Raw genomic sequence first — 26235 nt, forward strand, 5'->3', positions numbered from 1 at the left:
AGGCGGATATGGTATATCGTCCGCGTCATACGTACTATATTATTATTATTATTATTGTCGTCGTAGTACGCCTGTGGTCGAGGCATGTGGGTACCTGCGGGGTGCAGGTGCGAGGGACCCATTTACCCGCGCAAAAACAGACCCCCTGGCGCTGGTCGGCGGGGCGAGAGCGTGTGCGGAGGCGTCACACCACACGACTAGCCGACGCGCGGCGGGGACGGCGGCGTCGGCGGCGTTGGTGGCTGTCCGCTTTCCACCCGCGTTCACTACCCCCGGGAAACAGTAGTGTAGCCGACCACACCACGAGCTGGACGTTCCGAGCGCGTATATTGTATCATATCATCATATATACACATAGAGTGTGCGTGCACCGATTTTGGATTTCGATCAAATTTTTTTCGCAACTGTCAGCTCGGGTCAACACCTGTAGCCAGCTATCATCTTGACATATACCCACTTATTTATACACTAATATATAAATATATTATAGACGCGGCCATCATAGCGAATAGTAGAGGTATGTATGCAATGGTGTGTGTAAATTATTATCATTATTATTATTATATCATCATCGTCGCGTTTTATTATTCGTATTACCTTATATACTAAGGGCCGTATTTATAGTCTATGCTTATAAGAATAAGTATTGCTTAGGCCAATTGTTTTGATAATTTAAAAATTAAAAATTTGTGATAATAACTAAAAGCAATGCTTAAGATAGGTCTCGTCCAACCTTAATTCAAATGATAATTTTTCTTTTATAAAGCCAAAGTCTTGTTTATGAATGTTATTTGAGTCATAAATATAGGTCAAGCAATAATTAATCTTATGCATACGGCCCTAGGTATATGTATGTTTTATGTACGGATAGATATAGATATGCGAGGGGAAATCGAGCTGTTGGCGAAATACTATATAGTTGAATAGTTGCTGGATTATATATTTTACGTTTTGATTCCGCAGTCGTCGCACCTCGTATCAGTGTATCATACATACTTTTAATTACATATCCCTGTGGTTACTTTCCAGTGGAAATGATCATTATAATAAGTTTATTGACGTGTTGTCGATACAGTGTAATAATTTCCGAAATGTATACATTACGTAATACATCGATCGATAAGATCGATTATTTGATGATGCAGCGAGTACTTTACCTGTTTAACAAAATAATATATATATACATTTAAAATGCAACACATACAACATACACCCTCCGTATTTCATGCATATTCTTTCAACGGACGCGTATAAATTAATCATCGATTTCGAACAATACGAGTTTGAAAGGATTCGTGCCTTTGGTAGTTGGGATGACATCTAAACCGAACGTTGGAGTATTTCGAACACGTTTCTGTTGTCAACCGTCGTCTTCAATTATTGTTACCTGCTATATATATTATAGTTTACAATAATATATGTGTAGGTACGTATATTATTCCGTTTAATTTTTCACTTGTTATATTATGTATCTACACTCCGCGTGTAGCTGGTCTAACGCTAACGGCTATACACGAACGTGACCCGTAACTATAATGAACTTACGCCCGAGTACATTTCAAATAACACAGCAAAAATATTAGCAAGTTTGCCCGGCAATCCAACAATTACAAACCGAAACAAACCGGTGAGAGGGCGAGGGGCCGTATAGCCAAAGGACGTTTGTATAATACCATACTGCAGAGTAAAAGAGCGCGGAGTGGAAACGATTTTAGACTTCCTAGTTGGCTTTTTGTAAAATAGAATAACTCATATTATGATAATACCGTGCAATTTATTTATGTGTACCTGGGTAGGTAATTTACAAAGGCGGAAATCAGCTTATTCAGTTTAAAATTTTAAATATACTTACATTGTTTTAACTTAACTTTTTATTGTTAAATATCATTATTGTGAAGTGAAATTAATTCTCTTTTCGTATCATGCAGAACTAACAGTCATACTGATTTGTCGTCTACATTGGTCATTATTTATTTTCTAATAATATATCATAATTATCTTAAGTTTGGAGTGCTTAAAGTCTTGGTAGATTTTTGTGTAAATCAAAACACTAAGGCGTTTTATGAATTAAAAATATTATATACATGTAACTATTGTAGTTTGGAAAAAATTAACTTTTTTAACTGAGTTTAGTTAATTTTATTTTCCATCATAACTTTAAACTTATCGAGTTAAATATTTTCTTTTATAACTTTTGACTTCAACTGAAAGTAACACAATTGAATTAACTTAATTTGTCACGTTAATTATTTTCATTAACTTACCCAACTTTGGTAATTTATATGTTATACATCAATAAACCGAAATTCTATATCAGATTTTATATATTTTTTCGTTTATACAAATGAAAATTCATGCATTACCATTTCAGTAAAGATTAATGCTTGGATTTTAAATTTTACCATAAACTAAATAATATGTTATATTTCTACACTATATATCGTTAGTTTAGGTACGGTATGACCACATAAATCCATATTATTACTACCGGAAGAATGTTTGATGTTAAATTGGACGTGTTATAATATATATCACACGCATTATCTAATTCATGTAGTTCAACGTTTATATTTATTTTTTTAAACATAGGTTATCGAACACAAAATAATAATTCAAAGATACCATATTATCTATAATATGATAATGAATAAATAATAATCATATTTCAAACTAATTTAAACGGTTTTTTTTTTTATTACCTATGACATTATGATAATTTTTGTTCAGTTAATGGAATTTGAAAATAATATTATTGTCGACTACCGAACAATGAAACCGATAATAAATTATTTAATATATTACCCTTATTGTTATATTAATTTAATTTATAGGACTAAAAGTCGTAATTAATTAGTAATTTAAGTAATTATACATGGAATGCTCTTAAAAAATTTTAAAAATGTATTTAAAAAAAAATAGTAAACGAGTGTCAACTATCGAAGTTTTTTCTCTTTATACTGAAATATATTTTTTAAATTATGTTTAAGCAATTAATAATCAGAATCAAAATATACTGATGCTATTATCGTATACATTTATGCTGTTAGTCGTCTTAGTTATTTATGTACAATTAAATATTTCTAAAGAGCATTAATGGACAAGGTACTTACTAACTGACACTAAAAGATCAAAAGAACCTACAATACCAACATAATCTCATAATCTTAAGTAGAATAAGATGACTAGTCATCTGCAGTGAAGGGGAAGCCGAAAATCAAATTTCAGTAAAGGATACTTCCGCCATCGTATATCTATATATTTATGTAAAGTGAATATATTTTGTTATGTCAGTCATCACTCATCGAAGTCATATTTAAAAGAACGAGATCGTATCATAATTCTTGAATAATTATGTTTATTAATTTTAAAATGTGATATTGTAAAAAAAAGTTTTATAAATATTATCTGCTCGTTGGTTTAAATTTGACCCTACATATTATAGTTTATTCATAAATAGTATTATAGTTCCATTTTGAACGATGCGTAGTGTTTAGAAAATTCAAAACTCATAGAAGAAAAAAGTTGATCTTTTACGAAATCACAGGTATGCAAATGCTAAGTCCTAAATAAATAGTGACTTTAGGCTTATGGCTGGTTTTTTATTTAATTGCACGATGTTGAATAATGAAGTTTGCTTTAATAGTTTTTTTTTGTACTTAAAATATGTAACGTAGATGACGATTCTTTTTTTTTTTTTGCAGGGGAAGTTTTTGAGTAGGGTTCGGGCATGATAATATACCATCTTAAGTCATAATTTTTTTTTTTGTAACAGATTTTTTTAATGGATATATATATATAATATTATGTGAGCGATAAAAAGAAAGAGAGAGAAAGGAACAAAAGTTTGATGCCCGCTGGTGTAAAATTTGAAGTGGTATAGCCATGTTACCAGGTATTGCATCAAGATGGGCAAGTGATTTGTGAATTGTATTCCACAAAAAAAAGTTCGTGGAAAGTTAACGATACAGTTTAAATTAAAAGTCGCAGTGTTTATATTACGATAAATGTATTATGATTATTATACAGTCTTCAAGTATTTTTTCCGTAAACGTTTGAAAGTGCCATAATTTACAAGAAAATAAAATTTTTAAAACAGTGACAGATTTATGTAAGACCAGATTAAACCATCGACTTAAACGGTATTAAGTAAAAGTTCGGTTGTTTACTTTTTGGTATGATGTTTATGATCACGAATCTCGAAAAAATATATTTACTTTGTCAGAAAGCAATTTATATTAGCCTTATATGTTTTTTATTTTACTAATTTGAAATGTACGTTAGAAATTATCACCTTTCATGTCTTAATATGTTCAAAATGTCGGAAATTAAATTAATTTAATGAATTCAAAATTGCAATTGAAAAGTTCTCGGAAATACGAAAATATAGGTATTCATAATAATTTTAATCTTAACATTTCGGAAAATTCACCAAATTATTGATAGAATTTATATTACAATAATTGTAATTAATTACGTTTTTTCGTCATTAAATTAGTTTAACGAGAAGATCCAATTTGACATGCTTTACGAAGTGTAAGAAGTAATAGGACTAATTCTATATTTCTATCCATAATGATTGTGGATTGTAGATTGTTAAGTGTTTTCAAATAAGTGTGCCACTAAAATCTAGACATTTTTATAATAATTTCGAAAAGCTAAAGTTAATAAATCCTCGCCCACGTCATTAGTACGGGTGCAATGAAAAAGTTTTTTATAATGTTTTAAAACCTTCAAAATATTATTAGTGGTTTAATTTTAAATTGTTTATTTAACGTTCATTTTACTTTCAATTTACGATTCACTTTAGAGGTGATTCAATTATTTTGAATTAAAAATAAAAATATCGATTAATTTTGGATCTGCGGTAAGAATGTATGGAATCGCGTGAATGGAATATATAAATAACAAAAATTCTTCTCATATATAAAACAAAACATTAATGCTCTATTTATCAATATTTAAGATTTTAAAAATGTAGGCAGTTTTTATTTTCCTAAATAAAATGTACTATTTGTCAACTAAATGGCTATTATATAAACGTTATCATATTCTGTTGCCAGGATGCAGCCTGAGATGTCGATTTCAATTTTAATCGATAAAGTAATATTATAATATAATAAAATTTAAAATATCAAAATTATCTAGTACTTCACTGGTTTTACATTTTATGAGGTTTTAAGATTATTATTTTATATTAATGATCATATTGAAAAAATGTATACAATCATCAATAACTACTTTCGTTTACACATCAATGGTATTAATTGTGTGTCTAATCCCTTTATATTATATATTTTTATAAATAATTTATCAATTATTTTTCGGTAAATTATCTTTAGGTTTAAATGCACCGGTTTTTATTTCAGAACGAAAAAAAGTTATTTCTTTTTCATAAATATTAAAATATCTATACATTTTCTTTCATGTTGTTAAATAATATTTTATGAAAATGGAATCGATTAACTTTTCCAAATGTAATTATATTTTGGAATACAAAATTCAAATAAATCGATTAACTTTTCCAAATGTAATTATATTTTGGAATACAAAATTCAAATAAATCGATTTGTATACATATATATATGATACGGCGTATTTTATGAATTCTGAAAAAAAATTAATTAATTAAAAATTAAAAATTTTAACTCACAGTATTCATTTCTGAATTAAAGTTTTTAATGGATAAAAATAATTTTATCCAACGAATAATTTGATTCTATTTTTATTCATATAGTTTTTGTATGTTTTGAACCGTTTGAGGGTGGTTCATTTATTTAAGCAGTACATGATATTATTATGCAATAGTAAAATAATGTCCATTGGTCAAAAATGACATATATTGTATAATTATTATCCTTCACGTATCTTTCGAGAATTTAAAATTAATTTACATACTGAATGTTTCACCAAATGTATCCATCACTGTGAATACATTTTACAATTAACGTTTTGAAAAATTATTTATCTATTACAGATTTACGTCTCCATCATTAAATTTATATTTTGTCTTTGAAGGTCTTCACAGATATTTAAAAATTGAAAATGTATATCGCGTTTTTCTTGGAATTATTGGCCAATTTACAGAGGTAATTAATTTAAATATTTTAAAAGGTGAATTAATAATTATAATTGAAATATTCAAATAATTAAGAATGTTTTTTTTTTTTAAATCTTTGGCTGGAGATGGGTTATGAGTTCACATATTAACTGGAGATGTGCACTTGTGAGAACATATTATATGATATACTACACTCTGTAAATGAGGATACTTTGATGAGATTTATTCAAAAAATTATACTGTTGATACAATTTACTATTTTCAGGCACCTAATGGTATTCAGAAAAGCATCACTATATTTTCCTACTTTATGATTGATTTTAGTGGTTGTACGTAAAAATAAAATTCAATCAAACATCAATAATATAATCGATTACACAATATGGTTAAAAGCGATAAAATTTGCTATGCGTAAACATTCAATTTAACATTAACCAATAAAGCAAATTAATTGAAGAATTGTATTAGCTGAATTTTTTGATTCGAAACCGTGTACAAAAGTCTATTTTGATTGGAATATAAAAAAGGGAAATTTCGTTATAAAAAATATACATGTTTTCATCGCATTTACCCGGTCAAGGATAAATTATAATTATTTAGGCATTGTAGATTATTCTTTATACGTACCTATATAAAATATTATACCTAGGCTATATAAAGAATTTTAATTGATATTAATGTTGGTACGGCCATACATATTATGTGGAAATCATTAAGTTAGGTTCACTATTTTAAGTGAAACAATATAACCATTATAATTTTCTTAAAGGAAAAAATGGTTCCTGAAAAACTAGAGGATACAACTATACAAGACATGATTATAATATTAATATTATGTTTAGCGGTTGTCTCATTTTGATGGGCTCGGCTTAAACCATCATAATTATCGTAATATTATACATTATCTGCGAATTTGTATGCTTAAATAATCTTTACTAGTCAATAACAAACACACCAACCTTAATATAAAACTACTAGTGTATAAATCCCTCATCAAATCCATTTGGACCTATGGTTTCCAACTCTGAGAAAACGCAAAACAATCAAATACAAATCGTATTCAGAGTTTTCAAAATATTGCATTAAGAAAATTAACGAACTCCCCATCTTATGTTTCTAATCATACCTTTCACACATTAAAGATTTTTCAGCAAATATTATTCCTGGTAATCCTCCAAGGTGTTTAAAACGCAACTGATGTAGAGATATGCTAACTTAATATTATAATATATATATATATAAAAAAAAAACAAATAAATAAATTCATATAAATATAAATTAATGTATGACCTCAATAATTTATAAGTGTCATCACTGGGTGGCTGCTTTTATCAAACTTATTCATGTATTTTATTTATCTCAACTATTACTCTTATTGTACCAATGATACCAATGAAAATATCACACTTCAACTCACCGCTGTTTATTTAACGTTATACCTATAATAATATTAGCACGTTAATAATATATTACTTATAAGTAGTGTATAAATTTACATAAAAATTGTCAATTTATGTATAAAAAAGCTAATTTGTAACATAATTTTGAGTAAAAAAAAAAATTACTGGAAACAAACACACGTTGTCATGAAACCAACACGGAGCGTTCAGTTCTATAACCACTGATCAGAATTTCAATAGAAAAAAAATATTAGAAAAGAACAATAGTCACATGGGGGCGGTGAAAAATTGCGAATGTCGTTTTGATTTACAATATAATGTATAAGTTTAACACGCGTAATATTTAGCATGCACGCAATGTTTCGCAACCATATTATATGACATATATTATATATAATAAATACTCTACAGGGATTTCTGCTCGGGGATCGAAACAGGGGTTTCTACTTAAATTTCTCAAAGTGGACCGGATATAAATTATGAAAAACACCACTGGAAAATCAAGCAGTTTAATAGTATGATATAATAATATGCCAAGCGCGTTTGTGTGTTAGTGTTTTTTTAGTTATCAGACAAACGACGTGATGACGTGCAAATAATAAAGGTATTAGGTGCCCAACTAATGCAATCAAAGCTCTGATGGGCATATACATACTGCAAACACGGTAAAAACTTTGAGACGATATTATATATCTATACAGGTATCAAGTATTATAATAATAAAGTCATAGGTACCCATGGTGTATTGTAAAGAAATATTGTTTTATTAATTACACTGCGAAAAGCATTCCGTTTACCGCAAAATAAAAGTGTCGTTAACTAACGCTGTTTTATATATATTATAAGGTACTATTATAAGTTTTTATATGCACCTATAAATTATCATAATATGTATTAACGACAATTCATATCGACCTATCGGTCGTGCTAAATTCGGTACCTATTCGATCTGTATAATATTCGAATAATTATCGTAAGTCCTCTTCGGAATCGGATATTTTGACTGCGGTGTTTAAATAGTATTCTAATTTATGGAATAATTTTTAAATATACAGTTAGGTACTTGAAAACGATATTATTTTAAGATTCATGAGATTTTTTTGTACAACTTAAAGGAGTTTCCCGAGGGCACTCCTTGAGTAGTACCAATAAACTCGAGAATCCAAAAATATTTTAGGTATTTGAAAATTTGAAAAATCAGAATTTGGATGTACTCATTGTCAGATGAAAAAATGGCAGTGAGCAAGCTTTGTGAAACACTCTGTATATTACGTATATAGCCACGTATTAAGTACATCTTCAACTTAAGCTATTGAATTATATACGGAACAATATAAGTCATTATCGCCGTATAAATTGGATTTTTACTGTATTATATCGTATGGTCAACCCGACCTCAGAGAATCGTTTTGCTCTGGCTGAACTGCAGATTAAAAGGGCCTCTTGCCAACTACAGTCGAACAACGAACCCGATATTGTTGTGCCCACACACGCCACTTGATTGTCTCGCTCGCAGCAGTTAATATACAAAAGTCGTATATATATCATAAACAATTTTCAATAGTATACGCAGTGGCCAAAATTACTTGAAACAAGGTGTGCAGTGGTCCGGTACGGGGATTGAGTGATGGAGAGCAATAGGTATAATATATTATTAATTATTATTGATGTATCCATTATCAACAGTTTTAGATTACCCATTACCCATGTGTTATAATATCACGTTAATGCTATATTTTTAAACTTCCGCAGTAACAGATTAAAATTAAATTAATAGGTATGTTATAAAAATAAAAAAGGAAACATATTATTTTAAGTTGATACATATTATATATGTATTGATCTAGACATGTTCAAAATATATATTAATATACTTTTTGATGTGATATATTTCAATTTGTTCAATTTTGAAAATTACAATATTTTAACATTGGAGTCCGGCTCCATGCATTTATATTTTGCATTATTACGAATGCTTAATATGTGGATTTATATCATGTCCAACGTCCAATGAGATCGGTTACCAGTCAGTATAATGAATTGTGTTTCATCAGCATATTTCGGCACAATTGGCGCTGTCTATTGCAACAGATATTAACACAAAATTCAATCACCATATTATTAAATATGAATATCACGTGGAATGCCAAACAAATCGAACACAACTTCGAAATTTTATTGAAAACATCACAATCACGACCTTTAACCCGATCGATAAGGAAACGTTAACAGAAATATTACAATAGGTAGTATAATATACGTGGGTTTAAGACAGTTATCATCGGATGACTTACGATAATCATACGCCGCTGTTCACAAATGTATTGCGATGGCGCTATCGCGTGCATAATTAATTACTATTATCATAGTTGTACCGACAAAGCGATCAAAATTGAAACTCCGTCGTCGTACGGCTGCGGCACGCACGTATCAACCGGAAATGTGTCTGTGGGCACCTTCAAGTGCTTTTTCGGAAGAACTTATAATAAACGCGTTATAGTGGTGTAACGATAATAACATTCAACACGTCTGGGAGTTGTTAATTTATACGTGGCGATGGCGCCGAAAAAAAAAAGAAGTTTTATTATGTTCTGTTACGAAACCAATATTGTAATGTGATGACATGTACATACGAAAAACCGCTATTTAGTAAAAGTCTGTCGCTAGAAAACGTTATCAATTTTTCGCTGTCGTCGTTTCGCTTTTAGATAGTTTTTTTTTCTCAAATGTCCTCATGCTCACGGTGCGGAGTAACGATATAATTACACGGAGAAAATCGCTCATCGTATAGTCCTCTAAATATCCGATGAGATTTCACGCAAGACTTTCAACTTTCAACAATACCAATATGATTTTCTATATTATATTATTTGCTATCAAAACCTAAAAACGTATAGACAAACACATAAAATATATGTATAATACACACGACTATAGGTGTGTATGTGTGTTCATCAACAATACCACGGTCGTAATATTCTCAAGAATATGCTATAATATTATTAAACGGTTAGGTATTATAATTTTAGTAAAACTACACATGTATATAATATATAGGTAGATAAATACGATATGTTATTATATATTGGCGTTATTCAAATTTTTAATTCATGTTAAAACCTAGGTTTATCTCCTGTCCCAATTTTTATCTACGAAATTGACTACGTTAACTTCAACAATAAACCATAAACAATAATTGATAAATAATTTTAAATGTTAATAATTGTATACATAATGTTATAATATAATTTATTAATACCATTAGTCATTTAAAGTTTTTGTATAATTATTTTTATTTTCGTTAGAAACCTTATTTCAAGTCAATTATAATTTCTTCCATGCAGATTTTCAGTCAAAAAAATTGTCCGACCATCGTATTGAAAATTTTAGAGCACGTCTCTGTATAATACGTGATGATAGAAATGCCAATATCTGCTCGTGTAATAAATATTTTTTGATACTAATAAAATATATTTATGACCTATCTGGGTGGTACACATAACTACGTTTTGATACGGCTCTGGTCTCTGGATGACCATGGAGTCACGGGTCTGTGGTTTATGAAGTGATAATAGCCTCCCAAAGTACCCTTTTTGCTCCTGATGACGTTTTAACCTGAACATTTCGGTTAGCTAAAATAATTATAATAATCCATTTACGCAAAAGAAAACATCAACATTTAGATCAAAATGTTAACCGTCGAAAATTGAATATTTTTCTGACATGTTAAAATCATATCATTATATTATTATATAGCCATTGTTGTTTACTAATAAGTTTTATTTGATTAGCTTAACCTAACCTATACATAGGTACTATACAAAATTAATTATTTATGTATAAAAACTTAACCTTATTATTTTCAAACTAACGCGGTATCCATTTATATGTTGTACACTGTGCAGCGAATAATCGTAAAATTAGTTACCATTGTTTCGGTCTTTCAGAGGTTTTAAATTATTTAATTCGATAGAACTTTGACGTGTTATAACGTGCGAGAAAGCACGCCCTAAACCTGTCAGCACGACAGCACCGTGAATGTTTGAAATTTGTTGAATATGCGATCACTTGGAAAGTATAAACTGAATAATCTATAATGTTTAATATGATTCCATTTTATTTGACTGTTTATAATGAAATCTTTCGTCGATTTCGTCGTAACAACGTCATTATTATGCAAATCATATTTTATTGTAATATTAAAAAGATCAAATGAAAAAATCGAGTCATTTTTTTTTTTATTGGTCTTAAGCCCGGCGACTAAAGCCACTAGCTGTTGTAGTGGTTATGAACTGTGGTAGGGGTAAGGTTTTGGTACGGTAGGTTGTTTTCACGGTTGTTACGGTTGGTAGCAAACACGTGTATGTGTGGCAAGGTTTTTAACTACTATGAACCTAGGTGGTCATCCATCCGGGAGCAAGTAGCCGTTACTTACTGCCAGTCGCATTCGACGATTGGTAGCATCCAACGCGCCACGTCAAGCCATATTTGAGTCATTTATCGTCGTTATAATGCTACATAGTTTCTCATTAATATTTAATCAGCTAAAACTGTATATTCTGCGTGAAAAAACAATATTCCCAATGACGGTTATAATATAACATCAGAGAAAATATCCAGATGAAAAATAAAAAGATTAGACTTTATCTCAGTTTTTAATTTTATAAGAACTATACTAAAGTACATAATTGTATATACCTAGTCTAAAGACGTAAAAGTTTTATTTATGATTATTAAATCGAATTTATACAAGTAAAAAAATAAAATTGAAAGCCTTTTTTTCGGAATAAATGAAACAATAGATTGACAGTTACTTGAACAATACACTATATATTGTATAGTATATAATAGTATTGAACAAAACGTATAAATACTAATAACAATAAAATACTAAGAGTGCCAAACAACGTAAAAGAAAATTACACTATAGATTAGGTATAATAAAACACATATTCCAGACTCCAGTTAAGCGATAACAGTCAGACAACAATAGTTAATATCTGATGATGATGATGATGACATTGGTAATATTATAATATAGGACATATATATAGTCATATAGATAATAATCAATGGTATTATATTTATATACAAATGAAAAGGTGAATGTTTTTTTAAACATATTTTGCAAAAAAGTTTTTATTGACTTTTTGGAAGTATTTTTTTTCTTTCAATAATTACAATTCATTACAAGACATTATATTTTATGAAAACAATTAAAATATTTTCGTAATACCCATATATATATATATATTTATTGATTACATGGGCACATTTAAAATTTTAAATAACGAATATTTTCTTGAGAATTTCAATATGATTGTATTGAATTCAAATTTTGAACGAGTAGTTAATTATAGTTTAAATTTTAGATGAGCTGCACAAGGGTCAGTTGAGGGCCACACCGCAAAATGTTGGTCCACTATATTCAGCTAACTTTGTTTACTTGATATACTTGATATACTGATTACTTTCCGAAACAACTAGTGTTCACCCAAAATGTAACCGCACCCTGCTTATATGATTCCAACAATGATCGTGTTCGAGTGCGAGAAACTGCATCCGTTTATCGGTGAGCCATATCGAATTAATATACAGTTGGAAAACTGATGCGTTTCGGATAACGCTAGCGGTGACTGCAGCGGTATCATATTAGTGGGCGTAAGTATTTCGAAGGTTAGTAATAAATTAATCTAATTGCTTGGTGTGGGCATGGTGTCTATCTTCATGCGAGATGAGTTCCAGCACCGATGGATGACCACCCCGGGGCTTCTTATATGTAGTAACAAAATCCTTGACACGAAAATCACGTGTTCCTAGTCGACCGTATTAACCGTCTCAATCGCGGAACCCCTACAATGGAAAAAAAAAAACAAATTAATGACCTCAGACGTCGAAGTCTTTAAGTTAAGATTTAATTCGAACCCTCGGGAAACGGCCTGGTGACAGTGTTGACGATAATAATGTGTAGTAGGTTGCTGCGCAATGACTATGTAATTATGATTTATTGGCGCGGTCGGCACCGTAGTAATTCCACGTTAATCCGGCCGGGCGCAAACAATTATAATATTGTGTTACACGACACAATATAATGATATGCGCGTCACGGTGTGTTTAAACCACTGCAGAAAACTGATCTTGATCAGAGAGAAAGAGAGAGAGGAGAGCTCTATCAACCGGAAGCATCTACTATTATAGTAAATAGTAATATATTCGCCCAACAGAGCGTTTAATCGGACAGATGTTTGCGCGTGATTTTCCTATCGTCTCGTCCGGTCGTCGAAACCGCTCAGGCCGATCCGTCTATAATATGCAGAGATATTGTCCGTGTAGGCATAAACATAATAATACATAATATATTATATATTATACATAATAATACATATAATGTTGGACCGTAATAATATGTTTTCAGGTGTTCGATGTTATAATATAATAATATACTGCACGAATGGCGATGTATATGAACTGCACTGTAAGTATTTTATCCCCCCCCCGCGCATTGTTAGTTTTCATTATTCCCTCGCAGTATGATATAAATCGATTATTACGTCTATATCTTCAAATGACTGCCCTTTGATTACAATTAAACATACGGACCAATATTCGTCTATTTCACTTCATATTATTGTTCGACTATAAATACGCTGCAATATAATTTTATTGTGATATGTACTGATTTACCACTGCGGTGCCTACTGCATCCATTTACGTTGGCCAGACATTGAATTTGTCTATAATATGATCATATTTTATTGAAATTTTTTTTATATATTACAGTACAGTATAACAATATAATTTTTTGATTTTATCGAGCAACTTGCAGACTACTGCGCTTTATAATAATATTACCTATTATAAGTTAAACAGTATTTGGTTAAGTTAGGTTAAACTCTTGGTAAAATGCGTACCTATCCGTTGGTAGACATGCAGTTGCTTTTCGCATTCGAATAATTTTGCTTTTGTGTGTTTTCTGGTTGATATTAATTCATAATATCAATTCGATTAGAAAAGAATATGCCTACGCAAGATGCGTACAATGCATATTTGGACACAACTTAAATATTATGACTATAATTATATTTAATCAAGTTTTTCAATTACGTTACAATTCCAAAGCGTATATTAAACATCCGTCCAAACGATAATTAATAATTATAATAACTGATGTATGCATATTTCGAGAAAATAAATAACGTTTTCGCATGCTCTGCAAGTTTAATCAACTTTGCAGTTCTCGAATTGAGGGGGGGGGGTGCAGTGAGATAGAGCTTGCCTTCTATTTTAATTTTTTTTTGCATATCTCTACTATTTTTTTTTTACTTAGACAAGGGGACGGTACAAACTAATGTCTGAAATAATTTTTATTAAAATATGGATTTTTAATTGATGTCAATTATGTATAAAAATTTTACTATTTGTCATATTAAAATTATTTTTGAAATTATAGTTTAATAATTTATTATATCTTTTTTACACGGTTTAAGATATACGGTTTAATACCTACAACCGTGGTTTTCTACGGTCCACAGATAGGTACTAGTGTGTTATAATACTATCTAAAAAAATCGTATTCCACGGGCATTTGTTGATTAATTGTGAACTAGGAACTTAGTTTTTAAATCGTTGGATTGAGCTCCTCTACTTAATTTTTCCCAATTCGAGCACTGCAACTATGTACTATAATATTTTACAACGCGCGTATACTTATATATATATATATATTATGTGTTTGGGTACTGATAAGTATATAAAATCATTATATTGTTCATAATATATAATACGTACGTATATGAGTGATATTATATAAAATGTATATAAAATGAGTAGCGCTCTATAAAAAGTTTATGCGTTTTATCGGAAATCAATATTACGAAGTTCCGAATAAAATATTATTATAAGCATGCGTGGAATAATTTTTTATGAGATTCTTGTTATGCAAATACAAAGTGGTTTGGCGGCTATACATGACGTTTGTTTGTTTTACGTTTTTACTTTTTTCCGTCGGTATATTATTATATCATGCCTCTAATTTTCATTGCACACGCAGCTACAGGTGAATATTATACGTACGGGAATATCAAACCTAACGCGTACACGTCAAAATCAAATGAATAGTGGCACTACTTGGTTTTAACCGAACACTAAAATTAAATATAGGCTTAACATTCAATGAAAATTACTATATGGGATCGTTTCCCGGAATACAAAATAATCAAAACGTATATTTTTTTTCTAATAATTTGAAGGTATTTTCGGTACTTTATGAATGTCTGAATTAAAACAGTAAAATAATTGTTCCTTTAGTATAATAGATCAACGGTGTCCATATCGAAGTACACGTTGGTCAATAAATCAATTAAAATGTGAACCGTTACAATATAATATGTACCAGATAGGTTCCTATTGTATAATTTACTTATATTTATCATTGATCAATTTATGTTTAAAGGTAATCAATTATGTACAAAGCAATTCTTGGGTCATCCACAATTCATTTTTATCAAAGTCACTAAAATACTTAATAACTATTATTTTGAGAAATATCAGCTATGATATATTAGGCGACATGTGGGTGTAAATTTTTACCAGTTAACAATTAATTTGGGATTTTTGTCATATCTTAGTTTAGTATTCTAATTTTCAATCTACATCTAAAAGTTGCGTACACAATAAATATTCTATTCTTCTACATAAAATGGCGTTTAGTAGTAACGCTGCATAATTTGACGCGTTTAAGTAAAAGCACTTACAAAATTTAATTTAGTAGTAAATTTCACAGACATTTGTATATATGTACTCATTGTACTCTTTTATTCTTCTATAATAGCGTTAAATGTCATCGTAGTGTTTTGATATAATTAGGAACTTTACCAAAATGCAAAATAATTTTAAATGTTATGAATGAATTTGTATACCCATCACGAAACTTCTACTAAAACATCTAACAAAAGTATATTTTTGTAATGAAACTTTCTACTAAAACCAAAAAACATTTAACAAATGCATATTATTTTTGTGTAATGATCATCACGCAAAAAGCATCAACGCCCAACGTGTATTAGGTGTTGTAAGTCGTTGTATATGTATGTGGTTTTATTGAATTTTTATTCCGAACTTATTGGTATACTGTACAACATTTTACTTTGAAATACATTAATGCAAAAAAATAAAAAATTTAATCAAATAAATAATATTACCGCGTTGCCAAATGACTAAAAGTCGGCGGCGCAGTTATATGATCTACAATATAGCGGAATGAAATGAAAAAAAATTGTATAAAAATTGTATTGTAATTTCAATTTATTAGTATTTTTTTTTTTACGTTATACTTATAATTAAATTTGCTATTTCAATTAACAATTTAAGCCACAACAAAGCATAATGGGTTAATTGTTTCACTGTTACCTTTAACAATAATACTAAATAATAAAGTATTATATAAGAGGTACTCATAATATTGCTGTAAAATATAATACATATATGTCTGACACAATAACTAACCATATTATTATATATTGTGTATCAGCATTTATTTTTATTGGATTAACTTTTATATTTTTAATCGAAAATATCAAAATTTATTTTATACTAGACCAGTGGATATTTTGTATTCTGTAACTAATAAAAGAACATTAAGCTTATGATGTTGAAACTTCCAGTCATATCGTATAATTTCTTATAAGTACGTTATTATAACAAAATTATGTTAAAATTAGATTTTTATTGATGATTTTAGAATAAGTTATTTCTTTTATTCTAGTCATAAATTTATGATATATGGTATACTTATACTAGGCATTATATATTTTTTTTCGCTTTTAGAGATTAATTATTGGAAAAAAAATTTTTTTTTAAAATATATAAATATTAACGTGGTTTTCTTCGAAAATATAACTATGACTTATGTGGTTAATAATTTGATATACCTATGCAATACGTATGTTTATTGTTTTATCTATAACTTATATAATATACATAGCCTATACATAAAAAAGTATAATAAGCATGACGGATGTGTTTTTCCCTAAATTATATTATAATTTAGCAGATTGATTGATTTGAGGCCTTGAGGGAACAACCAATCAATGAAGACGCTTCATACACAATATTATGTGATTAATATATTATCAAACACACCATTTATAACAGTGCCAAAATAATTGTGAAAACAAATATTTTAAAATAATTATCACTATTAAACGGACACAAAACAGTTAATATCTTGAAGTAATTTTTGTGTTTATGTAAAATATCCAACTACTATATATATAAAAACATTTATCAAATAGTTATGGTTTACAATTAAATATCTTAGAACTATAGATGTTTTACAAATATATTGTGTTCAATACTCAACGCTAATTATAAACATTTACCACAAGATGGTTATCATGGTCATTCGTCTCACAAAAAGTTTAAAACTGAAGTTTCCACTCGAAATTACAGCGATTTTTTATATACTTAAATATGTATAGGTATAGGTACGTCTGTTCAGCTGTCGCCCGCAACGCGTTCGGTGACTTCGGAAATGTTTCTATTGTAGTTACGATGGGGCAAATAAAAAAAAAATAAAATAAAATAAAATAAAATAAATAATCGATTCCACCTAACTGACGATCGTTTTTGTTATGTACGTCGTCGGCATGTCGCTGCCGTAACGTGATAAATGTTTTCACAGTCAATCTTTCTCAAATCTATACACACCATATATATGCATTATATATATATATATATATATACGACGAGAATATTATATAGCGTAATAGGTATATGTTATATACGACTGCTGCCACTGGCTTTCATTATAAAGTAAATCGAATTTATTGTGGATCCATCGAGTTTCCATTTTTCCGTTTTCTGTAGTATCGTTCGAACGATGGACTGCTGCACGAACGCCGTCGTACAACATTCATCAAACTTGACGGAGGCGGCGGTGGACAGCGTCCGCGGGTCGGTTACGTGACCGAAAAATCGGGACGGAAATCAATGCTGGCTGCATTATATTAAGTGCGCGTGCAATCGATTTGGACGGACTTTGTGCAGTCTTTGTCTTTTGCAGCAGTCAACCGATCGTGAGCCGACGTATATATTAGTACACTACACCATTTAGTATAATATTATATAGTGGGCGAATACTTGTTGTAGTTCCGCACATACAATATATTATTGTTTTGTAAATTTGCCGATATTGCAATGAAAAAATTGCGTTTTTCATAGATCATTATTTATATACATTTCGGATAACTATTATATTTTGGCCGCACAATATGAATTGGGTTCTCATGATTGCGCGTGAAAATCGAACTAAGCATAAGTGGAGATAAAAAATATTGAAAGTTCCTCCAAAAATAACTGAACGTTTCTCTAAAGCCTCAGCTTCTTATTTTTTTTTAAAAAAAGCGCTCTCCCCCCCTAAAATTAAATCTAATCCCATGGATTTTGTACAGCACAGTTCATCGATCTGACGTATATTCTGTACGTATAATATAATCTACAATAGTAAACGATAATACTTGCTGCAGTTTCACAGGCATTTTTCTCATGATTTAAAAGTTTCCAAGTTTGCCGTGATGTATGTCCCCTGCAATAAAAACAAATTGCGTTTTTCATAAATCGTATAATATAAATATTTCGGGTAATTATTATCTTTTGACCGCACTATACATGATATGACCATACTTGGCGTACTTGCAAATAATCGTACAAATCGGTGGTCTATGCGCATTCAATAGGTAGCGTCAAATGTACAAAAAAAAGTGTCAAAATCACGTACATTCGACCGTAAAATTATATATAAAATATACAGGTATATTATACCTATATATTTGACATATTATATAGATCGATGTGTACAGTTTATAGTAAAATAAAATTTGGCCGAAAGACTGATCTGTACGTTTTCGGAGTCGTAAATATACCACAAGTCCACAAAGGCACAAATATATGTGGATCAAACAAAAAAGACAAACAATAAGTCACCGCAGAAAAAATGGCTCTCTAGATTTGCTCAATCAATATATTGTGTGTGTTTATGCGCTTCGTTCAAACGAAACATTGCTACGAACCTTTAAATTATTAGATATTTATACGATTGATTAGTGTTGTATGGAAGAAACTCGGTCACTTTGATTTTCATGCGTCCGTCTGATTTTTCAGTATAGTCGCGAGAATGGTATCTATCATATCATATTTTAAAAGCTAAGGTCATACCAATGTATCGTTATAAAGTTTTTATTCGTGACAGTAAATTTGATAAAGTCGGTAGGTACATGCTTTAGAACAAAAGAAAATTATTTTTTTAATTTTTGTTTCAAACATTATATCATTAATTTCAAATAGATAATATAAAATTATGATGTATTTACTAAACGTATTAATGTGTATTTACATTTGTTTTCATAAATAAATAAGTTATTTTTAATAAATACCTAAACTAATATTGTATCTTTAAAGGGATAAAATTTCATGCATGAGATTATAGAATTTTAAATGTAAACTAGTTTTAGAAGTCTATATTTTTAATTTTTCTGTCATAAGGAATAAGAAATTAAAGGAGAAGTTTCGTCGTTAACGCAATTCTGGAAAAATGTCTTTGTGACACTACACTGATAACCATAATTACTTAAAACTTCAAATCATTTGTTCAGTAATAATAAAAACCAATCATTATTAATTTTAATAATTTATTCAAGGTCATCATTTTATCATTTTACCCGTTATTCATTAATTGTCCTTTCTATTTAATACAATTATGACACACTAATATTATAATGTCGAGGATAATTTTAGCTTAACCTTTTTAACACCTAACAGTGATGTTAGTAATATTTTTATTACCTTTTAAAACATCTCTTGGGAAATATGACTAAGAAAGGTTATAGCATAAGGTATATAGAATCGTAAAACTCGAATGCTCGTTTTATTTTACTTAACAAATTTCATTAATAATAATAAATGATTTCATGTTTTTTATCACATAATGAATTTTATACTTTTGAAAATCTTAATTAGTTATAGTATTCGGGTTTATTATAAGTTAAGAACTGATCACCAGTGCAAAACCACTTATATTTTTTAGATAAATAAACCCAAACCACTTGTTTAATTTTTTGACTGATTTATCAAAAAATTATATTACTATTAAATATTTTAAAACAGTGAAAATTGTTGAAAAATGTTGTGTGTGATTATTAAAATATTAACTAAAGAACGATAAAATGATTTTCAACACAATGTGTGCTTTTATTTCATTTTTTATTTTTATTTATTTTTATTACGTTTTTAAATGTAATTTATGTTAAATCTCCAATCAATTAAACATGTTTCAAAAGGTAGAAACTTATCATTATAATATCAATGAAACATCCGAATTATACTGAAAAAAATAATAATGAAATATTAATCAAGTTATTTATTATATGGACACAATAATAGACATTTGAAAAATATATTATGAAAAAACTAATGAGCTTTTAGATCCTCTGTAAAATAATTTATTACAATTAACATTAAATTAAAAACAATATTAATGTTCTTCATTATAGGTATATCTAGTATAAAACAAATATTTAAGTACACGCCAAAAAAATTTAGTGTGTGTTTGGTACACTTATAATGATGACAAATTGTGACATACCGGTAATTATGTAGTTCAAATGCGTCTATTGTCTTAGATATTTGGTTTTATTTTTAGTATAAAGGTTTTAAATAATTATATTATGCGGTTAACTTTTTTAAAATATGACAATTAATGTCAAAATAATTGGTTAGATCTCAATATTAACACTGAAAAGTTAATTTAGATATTTTTAATTCATGGTGCAACACTTAAATGTTTATGAGATGACGTTTAGATATTTTCTTATAATTTTTATATCAGTAGCAGACATCAATATAAACAAAATGACTAATTTAAATAGGTTTTGATTATTTGTATCACCCCGTAGGTACATACATTTTTGATAGAGTGCAGAGAAATAAAAATTATTATCTAGTAGCGATATCGATAATACTTAATTTTAATGCTAACCATGATGTGTGTTTTCTCTGTCATTATGTTTTGGGGCGAAAACGGGAATTTTTACGTACAATCAGTTTTCGACAATATCAATTTTGGTTTTTGATGCAATGTTATAACAAATGACCAAAGATACATGAAATCTTCACCGAATGTTTATATAAGCATATTCTATCCACCATGCAATTTTCAAAAAAATTTTCGACTTAAACTATTTATAGGCATATGAAATTTTCGAACATTATTAGTTTTTTAAAATTTAATATCGATTAAACTTTATTTGTTGGGTAGGAAAGCTTAAAAACTTAATATAAGGCTTCTAACATATTGTTAAAACAGCAGATAAAAATTATTAAAAATACACGATTTTTTTTAAAAGGCATTTTAAATTCAAATTTTGACTTAATACGTAAAAATTTCGGAAATTTTCAAATTACCTTAGACAGAAATTCATAAAAGTTTTCCTTTTTAAATCTAAGATTTGAAAATTTAATTCAAGGCTCTTAACATATTTTTACAATAGCAGGTGAAAAATAAAAGAAATACATAGTCATAATTTTTTTTTTACGATCATTCAAATTTTAATTTTGACAACATACGTAAAATTCGCAAATTATTTTAAGCTAGAAAATTCATAAAATTTTTTCTTTTTAAATCTAAGATTTGAAAATTTTTAATAATCTATAATATATCCTAGACAAATAAACCGTCTCCGCTCAGAATCGTTTTTTGTATACAATGATATAATATCATTGGATTTTAATTTAATTCTATCCATTACAGTACTTAACCCACTTGTAACCTACTGTACAGCAGAGCGACATCCACGAATTACTCGCTTTTCGAATTTAATTATATGTAGTTTTATAAAAATTAGTTCATCGTGATAGCTAAATGGCTAAAGTACAATCATAAGAAATTTAATTTAAATAATGTCGGTCATATAACTTTGAACTTTAAACTAGCTTAAATTGTTATATCTTTATACAAAAGGGTTATGGATATATAAAATAGTATACTTAAATTTTAGACTGCAACTTATTTAGTTGCTTGATCTATGTTTCTATCATATAATAATGGAAAAAGAATATACCTACTTATCAACAGGTGTTATCTATATTAATTAGAATCGACGAACATTTTAATGTGACTGGATAGATGTAAAATATTTGGTTGAGTCGTTACGTTAAAGTTAAATTTAAATTCACAGTTGACATTCATTTCAATTACAAACGAGAAATAATAACAATATAGATATAAGGTTCTAAGTATTGTAACCACCAACCAATGATGTCTTTATTGTTTACACCTGAGTTTGGTTTTCGTCGTAGACTTCGACTATTCATACCTCATAATTCAATATGTACTAATTAATTATTATGATTATATCATACCGTTGAATGTGTCTCAAGCTCTGACGGTGAATAATTCATATAACCACACAATATACATAGGCACAGCAATAATTAAAATAGGCTGTGATATAATTCGTAATAAATAGATGATGAATCAATGAAAAAAACGAAAAATGTCATAGATCTTTTGTAAAAAAAAAAAAATATATAAAGCATTGAAAATAATAAACATGTAGGTAATACAATATGATCAAAGTAATCGTGTGTAAAATCGACAGGATGTATAATAGTCACTGGCCATCCACACGCACGCACGAATGCATGCTCAAAAAACATAAACTATTTTTATACGCATACATTACCCATATTGTATTTTAATCTAACCAATAATCGCTGTCATATTCAAATTAAAAAAAACTTACACTATTCGAATTCGGCTATCCATTATAATAATATAGGTAATATTATGTGTACTTACGCACGGGTCACTTTTTAACAATGCAGTATACCGTTATGTATGTTTTATTACAATACAATATTATATATTTAACAGATTATAAAAAACAAGGACAAAACTTATTATTACCAATTGAGTTTACCACTATATCATAACAACAATAATAATTATTTTTGACACACGCGAACGATTTTAAAAAGTCACAGCGACAACCAATGCTTTAGCAAAACCTATCCAGTATTGAATTAGTTCTGTTCGGCTTTTAATTTATTATATCGTTAGATAACTTAAGCGAAAATACGATTTGCCAAGTACTTACTTATAAAATAAATTATACTACGAATGCTTTTCAGAAAAACTAAACTTTTATTATAATTTGATTTGCCGTAACGCGTTTGCTAAAACTGAAGTATATATTTATAGGTACAAATTTAGATCGTGTTTTTCTCTCTGATAAATCATAATAATATAAAGATTTAATTTGTCCTTATTATTACATGTAGGTATACGCTGTAGTATAAGAATGTCGTAATTTTCGTCGTTCCGAAGAGCCGTACCTATTCCTTCGGCAATCCATTTCGTCCATGCGCGTGCACAATATAATATTAAGTATGTGATTGATTTATATTACATGATATTATTATTTTTATCACTATTATTATTATCATTACTTACGTTCTTTGCGAATTTCGTAAAAAAAAAATAATCGAAAAAAAATACTGTAGCCCAACGGTTTTATACATTTTTATTCAGATGGTAAGCAAACGGTGGCCGAAGTCGTGTAATGGTCTAGTTCTTACATACAATATACACCTGCCACCTGCGTATAAACACTAGGATATATATAGGTGTATAATTACATAAACGTTTTTTTTACTCCGTCGTATACCTACGAACGGATGTCCGGGAATAGTAAAAAAAAAATGACATAGACGGCGCGGCGGGGACGGTCGAAACACGTGTGTATGTTTCGTGGAAGGTACCTATAAAACGTGCGTGCTGTCGTTCAATTAAAACAATAATTTAAGAGTCCACAGGAGTGGTGCACACCACGTGTATGATATAACGACAAAAATAATTTTCCGTCACGACCGGTATCGACGATTTATCCGCAAATGCAGTGAAACAGGTAGGTAGAGAGAATGTGTGCAGGAAAATGTAAAAATATTATCACGATATCCCATAGGTGTCTATAATATTATGCATATCATTATTATGATTACGTGGAAAAATAAAAAATAGAACCGTTCGGACCGCGATGATCGATATGACGGGTAGTCTTCAGTTTACCTTTGCTTATTTAAATTTTCATCCTGCACGTTCCTGACGTGCTCGACATAATAATATTATACAAACGAATATTTTTCTCGACATTTATCGAAATTTTATAATTTTTTATCGTACTCCACGCATATTCGTATTTATATTTGCAAAACAATGGATTGCAGACTTTTTTCGGTCCGGAAAATGTCCACGCATTTATATAGGCGGTGTATGTACTTTGAATTAGTAAATTTGCAGCTTATAATTTCGAGTTTGTATATTGGTCGACTATCGGCCGTATTATTATTATTATGGTTTTGACGCGATTTCGAAATTGGATATTTGACGAGAACAAAAATATCGATAATGTCGTGACACTGTCGATAGTAAATAATAATACAGGCCATATTATAATTTTTAGGTAAACCGTAAACACGTGTTACCTAAACTAAAACAATATTATGAACACGAAAATGCAACTATTCCGTTTGCTGTACGATCAATCAATCCCAGCAGCAGACCATCATGGACCTTCTGTGCAGCAGCGGTTCTTAGGGTTGCGCCCATCGGGTCCTCGCAATCAATTATTTTATTTAAACTTAAATGTGTGATTTTTAAACAGGGCACAGACCTAAATATATGATTCAAAGTTTTTCCCCACATCGGCAAACATTACGTATTATCAAGTAACATCGTACGTTTATTACGGATTTCCACCTAGGCGATCGATCATCTTGCCTATACACCACCACGCTCTGACCCGCTAAAATGTTTACAATATACAAGGCGACACAGATATTATAGACCTGACAAAAAAAAAAAAAAAAATCATACTAATTAAACGTATGAAAATAATTGTTAATATTATATAAGTACCTGAATAATTTAAGAAATATACTCATGTCACCAAATTCTTAAAAACCATATTTAAAAAAAAGTTATTAGTGTTATTACGTTCCAAATTAATTTAACCAAGAAATAAACTACTTGACTTAGATAAATCTTTTTACCATCAAAATTGTTGTTATATAATCAGATATTTACAAATAGGCTATTTTGAATTTATCCAAACATTTTTTTAAATTAAATTCAAGTTTTTTATTTTCAGTACCAAAAAATTAACATAAAAAAATGTATTATACATACAGAGTCACTTAATGAAAAACAAAAATAATAAAAATATTGATTTAAAAAAAGTTATTCCAAAAGTCAGTTCTATCTGTTACACCAACGATGTGTATATAACAACGAGCTCGCGTACTTAATAATAATATATGACGTGTTTTGACTTTCTGATCTATGACCACCAGGTTGGCACTGCTTCGGACCCTCAAACGAAGATTTAATAATAATTATTAAACGAAACGACTGCGGGTGGAGACTGTTCGTCGACCCCATTTGTCTATGCACTGACATACTGCTATTATTATATGTATACCAAACCGACTAGTTTTTTTTTTCTACAAATAAATTCAATTTCGATTTTTTAAGTGAATATTTTGTCACAGGTTATACAGTTGAGCGATGAACATAATATTTCACGTTCAGCGTTTAATACTTAAATTAAATTTGGAACCTAATTTTCATTTAAAATTAAACATGTTCCCTCTGTCGTACAATATTATTGCCGACTACTCGGCGACACGTTAATGCGCGCACCCTATCCACCGAAAGACACAATA

The 26235-nt window shown here is 29.2% G+C and overlaps 1 protein-coding gene across 1 annotated transcript in view; it reads left to right on the forward strand.

The window, feature by feature from the left end:
• Positions 1-294: 294 nt before the first annotated feature.
• LOC107162522 (melatonin receptor type 1A-like) overlaps positions 295-26235 on the forward strand; it is a 124998-nt gene continuing 99057 nt past the window's right edge. Inside the window, exon 1 of the mRNA XM_089219195.1 lies at positions 295-517. The gene's annotated coding sequence lies outside the window, so the exon portion shown is untranslated. The remainder of the gene's footprint in view (positions 518-26235) is intronic.

This window comes from Diuraphis noxia, unplaced genomic scaffold (assembly GCF_037042655.1).
Source record: "Diuraphis noxia isolate RWA-SAM2 unplaced genomic scaffold, SU_Dnox_SAM2 contig0002, whole genome shotgun sequence".
Classification (NCBI taxonomy): domain Eukaryota; kingdom Metazoa; phylum Arthropoda; class Insecta; order Hemiptera; family Aphididae; genus Diuraphis; species Diuraphis noxia.